Here is an 11149-nt window from a genome sequence, read left to right as displayed (position 1 = left end):
GAGCATAAATACAGTGCCATGTCATAGCTTACATGAGCATCAGGTTATTACTTACCCATATACAGGGTTAAGAAATATGTCCGATAACAGGAACTAAATACTGTGGTTTCCAAACACATGGAATAAGTGGCAAATGTCCAACACGAGGACTGAAATGGATTATAGTCCAACACGAGGACTTCTATGGATTATAGTCCAACACGAGGACTGTGTAACTATGAAAAGTATATGCGGATAGATATACATAATCTAAACTCACCCGCATCTCGGTGTACATGTCTAAATTTGTGTCAAAAGTCATCCCACATGTACAAATAAATCATTAACATGGTAAACTAGGGTCAGGTTATCGAGGCGACCCCGAAAAGCAACTCAAACAGATCAAAAATCTGTAAAACAGCTCATCAGTCGACTGATGTGTCGACTGATGACGTCAGTCGACTCACATGTCGACCGATAAGGTTCAGACAACACAGCCTCAACTAAGCAGTCGACTAATCAGTCGACTGAGAAGCTGAGAAAACGAAATCAGCCCGTCAGTCGACTGATCAGTCGACTGATGACTGAAAATCTGCCCGTCGGTCGACTGATCAGTCGACCGATAGACTGCATAAAACTCTGCCCAGGTTGTTATTTACCCAAAATTCGATCTAAACTCATCCCCATCAATCCCAAGCATGAAAATACTGATATCAACATATTTGCACTAAACTGGAATGAAAGATTACATATAAACATTTATCAAAAACCTTAAACACATAAAAACATGTTTAATACGTTTTGAAATCAATAAATCATGAAATAACTCTTGTTAAATGTTTTTCAGATCTAGATCCATTTAAATAAACATTTTTGGTCTTTTTATAAACTGAGATGCTCAATACCTTACCTCATATATCATAAAGATTCATTCTTGGTACTAAAGAAATACGTTTTTGGCTCAATAAAAACTCATTAAACTCAATAAATTCGTGTAAAACAAAAGGGACAGAGTTGGGCGAGATGTTACTCGCCTCTGGGTGATGAACAACTCCTGGATCTGAGAGAGTGTGGATCCCCTTGCTGCAATGTGAAGATTTCGCCGAAAATCCTCCAAGTTCTTCCCCAAATCACCAAGAACAAAACTAGGGCTTGAGATAGGGGAGAGGGGGCTAGGGTTTTCTCAGATCTGAAGATGTGTGGGGTGATTTCGGGTGAAGGAGATTATGTATGAACAGCTAAACCCGACCCAAAACCGAACCAAATCAAAACAGACCCGAAACCTGAAAAACTGGAAATCAGCGTATCAGTCGACTGATGTGTCGACCGATACAGTCAGTCAACTGATGTGTCGACTGATCTGGAAAAATTCAGTTTTTTGTGCATGTTTGCTTATTTGCAAAACCATCACACAAAACTCTACACCCATACTCTCATATCATCTCAAATAACTTGTTATCATGTACATTACTGACCTCAAGCTATTTACCATGAAAGAAATAATTATTTACTAATAATTCACATATATTCATACAAAAATTACGGGGTTCTACATTCTTCCCCCTTAGAAGAATTTCGTCCTCGAAATTCGGAAACTATATGCATCTCACAACATGAACTTCCAAATAAACATATAGAGATATTTATACTTAACGATCTAAAATGGTAAGATTCCCGCTCAAACCCTAATCTAGTGGAACTAGTACATCGGGTGAAAAATCCAAACAAGGAACCCCCCATATATATACCATGTGTTCCAGAAGATTAAAGAATTAAGCGAAAATATCTTCATTCTAGTGTTAAATATAAACATAACCAAAGATATAAACATAAAGTAAGATATATAACCTAATAAGAATTAATTTACCTGCTCAACCAAGTGTGGGTAGTCGCGACGCATGTCCTCTTCGCGCTCCCAAGAAATCTCTTCAATGCCTCCTCGGTTCCACTGAACTTTCACCAAGGGAATTACCTTGTTTCTAAGTCTCTTGTCCTCTCTGGCAAGAATACAAACTGGTATCTCGACAGTAGTCAAATCCTCCTGAAGCTCAATCTCTGGTGCATCCAATACTCGCTGCTGCTCCTCATCATGCAACTGTTTCTTGAGTATAGAAACATGAAACATATTGTGTATACTAGACATCGATGCTGGAAGATCTAGTCTGTATGACACAACTCCAATGCGCTCCAAAATCTGGAATGGTCCAATATATCTCGGCGCAAGCTTCCCCCGTCGTCCGAATCGCTGCACGCCCTTCATAGGCGATACCTTCAACCTAACTGAATCCCCAACCTGAAACTCCAAGGGTCTTCGCCTCTTATCTGCATAGCTCTTCTGCCAACTCTGGGCGGCTAAAATCCGCTCCCTGATCAATACTACCTTCTCGGTAGTCTGCCTCACCAGCTTCGGTCCAAGCATCAAGCTATCTTCCGGCTCTGCCCAACATATCGGTGATCTACAGGGTCTCCCGTATAACGCCTCATACGGAGCCATACTGATCGTCGCTTGATAACTGTTGTTATAAGCGAACTCTATCAATGGAATGTGGTTCTCCCAGCTGCCTTGAAAGTCCATGACACAAGCCCGCAACATGTCTTCCAACACCTGATTCACTCTCTCTGTCTGGCCATCCGTCTAGGGGTGGAATACACTGCTATAAGATAGCCTGCTGCCAAATGAGTCCTGGAAACTCCTCCAAAAATACGAAGTGAACACCGAACCTCGATCCGATACAATCGTGTCTGGAACTCCATGAAGTCGAACTATCTCCCGGATAAATATCCTCGCATATGCCTCGGCAGTATAGGTAGTCCTCACTGGAATAAAATGGGCCGACTTCGTCAACCGGTCCACTATCACCCAAACAGAATCATTCCCCTTCTTCGACTTCGGCAACCCCACAATAAAATCCATGGAAATGTCTGCCCACTTCCACTATGGAATGGGTAAAGGCTGAAGTGTTCATGCCGGTCTCTGATGCTCTGCCTTCACCTGCTGACAGGTAAAACATCTAGCCACAAAGTCTGCAACCTCTCTACGCATACCGCTCCACCAGAAATGTCTCTTCAAGTCCTTGTACATCTTGGTGGTCCCTGGATGCACTGTGTACCGAGTACGGTGTGCCTCATCAAATAACTCCTGGATCTGAGAGAGTGTGGATCCCCTTTGCTGCAATGTGCTGATTTCGCTGAAAATCCTTCAAGTTCTTCCCCAAATCACCAAGAACAAAACTAGGGTTTGAGATAGGGGAGAGGGGGCTAGGGTTTTCTCAGATCTGAAGATGTGTGGGGTGATTTCGGGTGAAGGAGATTATGTATGAACAGCTAAACCCGACCCAAACCCGAACCAAATCAAAATAGACCTGAAACCTAAAAAACTGGAAATCAGCGTATCAGTCGACTGATGTGTCGACCGATACAGTCAGTCGACTGATGTGTCGACTGATCTGGAAAAATTTAGTTTTTTGTGCATGTTTGCTTATTTGCAAAACCATCGCACAAAACTCTACACCCATACTCTCATATCATCTCAAATAACCTGTTATCATGTACATTACTGACCTCAAGCTATTTACCATGAAAGAAATAATTATTTACTAATAATTCACATATATTCATATAAAAATTACGGGGTTCTACACAGCTGAAGCTAAAATGCATCGCCATCAACCTGCGACTCTCCGAGCTCCTGGCTCGTTACCTGAAAGGGGGAGGGACAACGAGCGTCAAAGCGCTAGCGAGTAACATCACAACCAACCCCAAGGGAACAGGGCTCGTTGTATAAGAAAATACAGAATATACATAATAGATCTAAAATCATTGATCTTACTAAAGAGGGTTTTAGTATTTAGAAATTTACAACACGAGAATAGGTACGTCGAGCGAAATAATCCAAACAAGGAAACCCTCATGTATATACCTTACATCTCAAATTGTAAACACCTAAATACCAAACCCAAGGTTCTAGTACAGTAACAATAATAAAAGAAATACGACAACCACTAGAGCATAATTACAGTGCTGTGGCATAGCCAACATGAGTATCATGTTATTACTTACATGAATATCATGTCAAAACCTACATAAGTGTTATGTCAAAATCTACATAATTATCATGTCGTGAACTGCTGTAAAATAGTCATATGCAGGGTCAAGAACTATGTCCGAAACTGGAACTATATATTGTAGTTTCCAAACTCATGGAATAAGTGGCAAATGACCAACACGAGGACTGAAATAGATTATAGTCCAACATGAGGACTTCTATGGATTATAGTCCAACACGAGGACTGTGAAATTGTGCAAATGTCACTGAGATATATAGAAAAGTTACTTATATCAATCCACACTCAAATCAGTGTGTAAGTCCCCAAATTTATACCCTCAGGTCATCTATCGTACATGGATACATAGTAAGACTAAAAACCAATGTCAGATAATCCAGTCAAACTCTCAAACATGAGTGAAATGCTCAAAAATACCCAAAACAAGGATTTCACAACAGACAGTACAGCGGCCGCCAAGCGGACAGAAACCCAAATCTGGGTTTTTGTCAGCTCGAAACCTGAAATACAATTTGAATATTTCTACAAAAATACAGATCTAATATCTCTACAAATCATACTGTAGAAAAACAATAAATTTTAAGCATGCAAACTATATTCCCAACATTCTAAATACAAGAGAAACAAGATTTAAAACGTTTTAATAACAGTAAAACATGGTTTAACTCTTGTTTAAGAAAACCCAGATCTAGATCTTGTTGATAAAAATTCTTTAGTGAGCTTTTAAAGTTGAAAACATGATTCTCGAAACATATACCATATAGATCTACTATCTCTACAAGAAAATACGATTTTTGGTCCAATAAATTCAATAAAAACTCAAACTTTGCATGAAAACAAAAGGGGGTGGAGTTGGGCGAGAAGTTACTCGCCTCTGGTGAGAAGTGAATCCCTATAGATCTGCAGGAGGTTGATCCCCTTCGCTGAAATCTAACAATCCCACTGAAAATCCTCAAGAACTCCTCCCAAATCACCAAGCAAGGAGAACAAGGGTTTTAGGGAAGAGAGGGGGGCTAGGGTTTTGGTTTTAGATTTGAGGGAGGCTCTCTCGGGCACATTAACTTATATACCAAACCCACAACCCGACCCGAAACCCGATTAAACCAAACCTGAGAAAAACTCTCTGACCGCTGTGCGGTCGACCGACGCGGTCGACCACGCAGCACAAAAATGCCTGCTGCTAGGCATCTAATATGCTGGCCAAAACACTCGATATCTATCACATGGAAACACTTGTGGAGGTTCTCAAACACTGATAAACACCTCATCTAATATATATATGATAATTTATCACCAAGAAATATTTACTACTATAAATTCACACATATTCATTATAAAAGTTATTGAGGTATTTGATACTAGTGATACTAAGTCAAATAAAAGCACAAGCTTAGAAGACATAACTCTTCCAGATGCACAAGATCCAGACGATGATATTGATACTATGTGGAATGCTGCTATGGGCATTTTGAATTATATTCAACCTACAGATCTAAAAGGAAAGGGACTGGCTTAATCTGGACATTTCTTGAACCATCGGCGATATAATAAAAAGACAGAAGGAATCCACTTTCATAAAGTAGCTATACAAAGAGCAAAATATTGCAAAAGGCCGCTTTCAATATGATGAACGGGAAGAAAATTTCAATAAGAGTGGAATTTATACGAATCTCGAAAAATGAATTACTGGATAACATATAGAGATATTTATACTTAACGATCTAAAATGATAATATTCTCGCTCAATTCCTAATCTTGTGAAACTAGTACATCGGGCGAAAAATCCAAACAAGGAACCCCCCATACATATACTATGTGTTCCAAAAGATTAAAAATTAAGCGAAAATATCTTCATTCTAGTGTTAAATATAAACATAGCCAAGGATATAAACATGAAGTAAGACATATAACATAATAAGAATTAATTTACCTGCTCAACCAAGTGTGGGTAGTCGCGACGCATGTCCTCTTCGCGCTCCCAAGAAATCTCCTCAATGCCTCCTCGGTTCCACTGAACTTTCACCAAGGGAATTACCTTGTTTCTAAGTCTCTTGTCCTCTCTAGCAAGAATACAAACTGGTATCTCGACGGTAGTCAAATCCTCCTGAAGCTCAATCTCTGGTGCATCCAATACTCGCTGCTGCTCCTCATCATGCAAGTGTTTCTTGAATATAGAAACATGAAATACATTGTGTATACTAGACATCGATGCTGGAAGATCTAGTCTGTATGACACAGCTCCAATGCGCTATAAAATCTGAAATGGTCCAATATATCTCGGCGCAAGCTTCCCCCGTCGCCCGAATCGCTGTACGCCTTTCATAGGCGACACCTTTAGCATAACTGAGTCCCCAACCTGAAACTCCAAGGGTCTTCGCCTATTATCTGCATAACTCTTCTGCCGACTCTGAACGGCTAAAATCCGTTCCCTGATCAATGCTACCTTCTCGGTAGTCTATCTCACTAGCTCTGGCCCAAGCATCAAGCTGTCCTCTGGCTCTGCCCAACATATAGGCGATCTACAGGGCCTCCCGTACAATGCCTCATATGGAGCCATACCGATTGTCGCCTGATAACTGTTGTTATAAGCAAATTCTACCAATGGAATATGATCCTCCCAGCTGCCTTGGATGTCAATGACACATGCCCGTAACATGTCCTCCAACACCTGATTCACCCTCTCCGTCTGACCATCCGTCTGGGGGTGGAATACACTGCTATAAGATAGTCTACTGCCAAATGAGTCCTGAAAACTCCTCCAAAAATGTGAAGTGAAAACCGATCCCCGATCCGATACGATCGTATCCGGAACTCCGTGAAGTCGAACTATCTCCCGAATGAAGATCCTCGCATAAGCCTCAGCTGTATAAGTGGTCCTCACCGGAATGAAGTGTGCTGACTTCGTCAATCGGTCCACTATGACCCAAACAGAATCATTCCCCTTCTTCGACTTCGGCAACCCTACAATAAAATCCATGGAAATATCTGCCCACTTCCACTCTGGAATGGGTAAAGGATAAAGTGTCCCTGCCGGTCTCTGATGCTCTGCCTTCACCTGCTGATAGGTAAAACATCTAGCCACATAGTCTGCAACCTCTCTACGCATACCGCTCCACCAGAAATGTCTCTTCAAGTCCTTGTAAAAATAGTTAATTGCATATTAATTATTGAAAAGCCCTATTCACCCCTGCACTGGCTGGCATAACCAATCTACCCTTCATCCGTAGACCTCCATCAGCTCCAATGGTCCAATCAGTTTTAGGCTCTTTGGAAATCTCCTCCTTTCGGATTTGAATCTAAGAGTCTCCCAATTGAGCTCTGACAACTCTGTCACTCCAAGATGACTGCACTGTCACAGGTCCCAAAAATGCACTGGTTCCTCCAATCTCGGGTCTAAAATCAAACTGGCTAAGAGTGACAAGATCCCGATGTAGCGAACACCTCAAGGCCGAAACCCGATGCCGATGCTTCCTGCTTAATGCATCTGCTACGACGTTCGCCTTCCCCGGATGATACTGGATCGCAGAAGGGCCCACTTCGCTAGCCGCCAATTCATAGAGGCCGGTTGCGTCATAAATACTCGCACGGGATTAAAGTTGGAGATAACGTAAATTGTTTGTCCCACTAAGTAATGCCGCATCTTTTGCATCGCAAATACCAATGCAAGGCATTCTTTCTCATCTGGTGGTCTGTGAATAACTCAAACTGCACCCCATATAGATAGTGCCTCCAAGACTTCAGTGCAAATACTACTGCTGCCAACTCCAAATCATGAGTGGGATAGTTCTGCTCATGCACCCTCAACTGCCATAAGATATAAGCTACTACTCTCTGAGTCTACATCAATACGCCTCCTAAGCCTGCCAACGATGCATCTGTATATACGATGAATGTCCTGTCACTACTCGGAATAGTCAGAACTAGTACTATAGTCAACTTAGTCTTCAAAATGTCAAAGGCCTTCTGGCAGTCCATGCTCCATACGAACTGTACACCCTTCTTCGTAAGGTGTGTAATAGGCGTCGCAATCTTCGAGAAGTCCTGAATGAACTTCCTATAATATCCAGCTAAGCCCAAAAAGCTGTGAATCTCTGTCCGTCTTCGGTGGCTCCCAATCAAGAACTGCCGTGACCTTTGCCGGGTCCACTGCTATGCCCTCTCTACTGATGATGTGGCCAAGGAATATGACTTCTGAAAGCCAAAACTCGCACTTGCTGAACTTAGCATACAGCTGATGCTCCTGAAGAGTCCTCAACGCTATCCGTAGATGCTCCTCGTGATCCGCTTCCGATCTCGAGTAAATGAGAATATCATCAATGAAAACGATCACGAACTGATCTAAGAAGGGACGAAAAACCCGGTTCATCAAGTCCATGAATACCGCAGGTGCATTGGTCAACCCAAATGGCATAACCAAGAACTCAAAAGAACCATATCGAGTAAGAAAGGCGGTCTTAGGAATATCAATCTCCCTAACCCGCAACTGATGATAGCCAGAACGAAGAACAATCTTCGAGAAATACTGTGCACCCTACAACTGGTCAAACAAGTCATCAATCCTAGGTAGTGGGTACCTATTTCGGATAGTGACCTTGTTCAACTCTCGATAATCTATGCATAATCTCATACTACCATCCTTCTTCTTCACGAAGAGGACCGGCGCGTCCCATGGAGAATGACTCAACAACTCGTCCAACTGGGTCTGAAGTTCCCTCATCTCAGCTGGTGCCATACGATAGGGTGCGCGGGATATCGGGGCTGTGCCAGGCTGCAACTCAATACAAAACTCCACCTCTCTCACCGGAGGTAATCCAGGTATGTCCTGAAAGACATCCTGATACTCTGAGACAACTCTAGTCTCCAATGACTCAGCACCCTGATCCCATCGCATCACCTCCTCGATGTACGCCAGAAATGACTCTGCAAGTCGGTTGCCCTGAGAGGCGGCTACAATCATCTCGGACCCGTCGGATGCTCGCAACTTGACTGTCTTCGCAAAGCAGTCAATGCTAACATGGTAGGAAGACAACCAATCCATACCAAGGATGACATCGAACTCGGACATATGCAACACTATCAAATCGACTATGAACTCCGACTCGTCTAAACTGACGGTACACCTCCTACAAATGCTCTCCAGAAGCGATACCTCACCTAAAGGGGTGGAAACAGATAAAGGTGTGTCTAGAGGCTGAGCTACGAGCTGGAGTCTAGCCATAAATGCATGCGATATGAAAGAATGCGAAGCTCCCGAATCGAAAAGGATAAGGGCGGAAAAGGAATTTACAAAGAACGTACCCTCCACCACTGCTCCGCTAGCTCCATGATCACGGGGAACTACTGCATAAACCCTGCCCATGGCTGAAGACTGCTCTGCTGCTGGAGATGGAGAATATGGGATAATCTGCCCCTGAGGAACCTCCTGGACTGCTCGAATCTGTCCCTCAGTCCTCTGAGCTACTGGCGGTGCCTCAAGCCTGTTCTGCTGGCCCTGACCTCTCCCCTGCTGGCGCTGCTCGTTGCTGGCTAGGTTCGGACGCCGTTGCCAACTGCCTGGGCTTCCTAGCCTAGGTGCGTTATGACACTCTGCATGCCTTGATGCGCCACATTGTGAATAGATTAAATTACAAGATCCACTGGAAGCTTGCGCTGCTGATCGCGCTCTTTGATCTGTTGGGGTTCCCTTCGTATAAGGGCCCTGATGCTGCTGCTGGCTGCGCTGTCCAGAAAAAGGTCTCCTTGTTCTTGTTCTTTTCCGCGCCACTGCTGTCCTGTTTGCCTTCCTTCCTTGTCCTTCTGGACATAAGTAGTTCAATCTCGCTGAGAAGCTGGCAGCCCTCAGGCTTACCTCCCTAACTGAATCAAACGCATCCTTGAACACGAGGTCAGCCGGCGGATCTACCTTAGGGCGCAGAGCCTGGCCAAGAACATCTGAGCCTGACGCTCCTCCGTGCTGCCCGACATTCCGGTGAAATGCAACGAGCCTCCATGAACCTGCCTCTTACGACGTCTGCAATTGTTTTCATGTCCCCCTGAGCCAAACGGAACAACTCAAGTTCCTCCGCAGTCCGTGCTGCCTCGAGAAACGGTACTGCTCCCATCAAAGAAGTAAATGAAGTCGCCTCCCATTGTGCAGGGTCCATCCTCCTGCTCTGCGAGTAAACTGCCCAGTCTGGTACATCATCCGCGCATCTGCCGCTTAGGCTGTAGGATGCCCAATCTCTGCTTCTGGACTTGAGTGCTAGCAGACCGCAGTATGTCCATAATACTTGCCGCATCCTCTCTTTCCAACTTATTTGTGCATAGAGGTTCTTTGGTGACCCCTGGAACTCTGGCTGCCGCTCATCTTTCTGATACCTGCTCCACCATACGGAGCCAAGCTCCTGCTCTGTGGCTCTATCTGGGACTGCTAGGGCTGAATGGCTGCCAGGAGTGTGACCTCTGGCGGGTCTGCTCTCTGACAAGCGAACGGCCAGGTAACCTGCTGTTGACGCTACCGGTAGGTGGTGGGTGTTCCGGTGTTATATGAGTCATTCACCAACTCCTACAATGACTATCATCCATGAAAATGAGCAGGAGCCATTGATGTCCACCAAATACTGAGGACCTCGCTGCCGGCTCGGGTGGAGGCACTGGCTGAAGGCTCAGGACCTGGCTGGCTGCTGCTCTGATGGAGTCTGCTGTGACTCTGCCTGGCTAGCTCTCCTGGTACGAGGTCTACCACGTCCTGCCATCTCTCTCTCTCTGGTGATAAAAAAAATAGAGTTTATGAGTCAAAACAGACCTTTATAAATAACGTACCACATTGAAATTTTCACAACATATAGTATTTCACACAAATACTTTGAATTTACACCAAATAGTTATCTAAAAAAAAAATTCTCAAATTTTGAGATATACGCATATATCGTCCTCACTCATACTAGGAATTCCTTACGGAATCTATACATGAATCCTAAGAAACTCTATCCTAGCTCCAAGACTCGACACAGGATGATCCTAAGGATACTGGAACTAGAGCTCTGATACCAACTGTGACGCCCCTGGGTTCACACAAGGCTGCAGTCTAAGGTGAAACCAAGAATATCAACCCTGCCATGCACCAC

Source organism: Asparagus officinalis, chromosome 9, assembly GCF_001876935.1.
Source record: "Asparagus officinalis chromosome 9, Aspof.V1, whole genome shotgun sequence".
Taxonomy (NCBI): Eukaryota; Viridiplantae; Streptophyta; class Magnoliopsida; order Asparagales; family Asparagaceae; genus Asparagus; species Asparagus officinalis.
The sequence above is the reverse complement of the archived record's forward strand: the minus strand, read 5'-3'. Positions refer to the sequence as shown.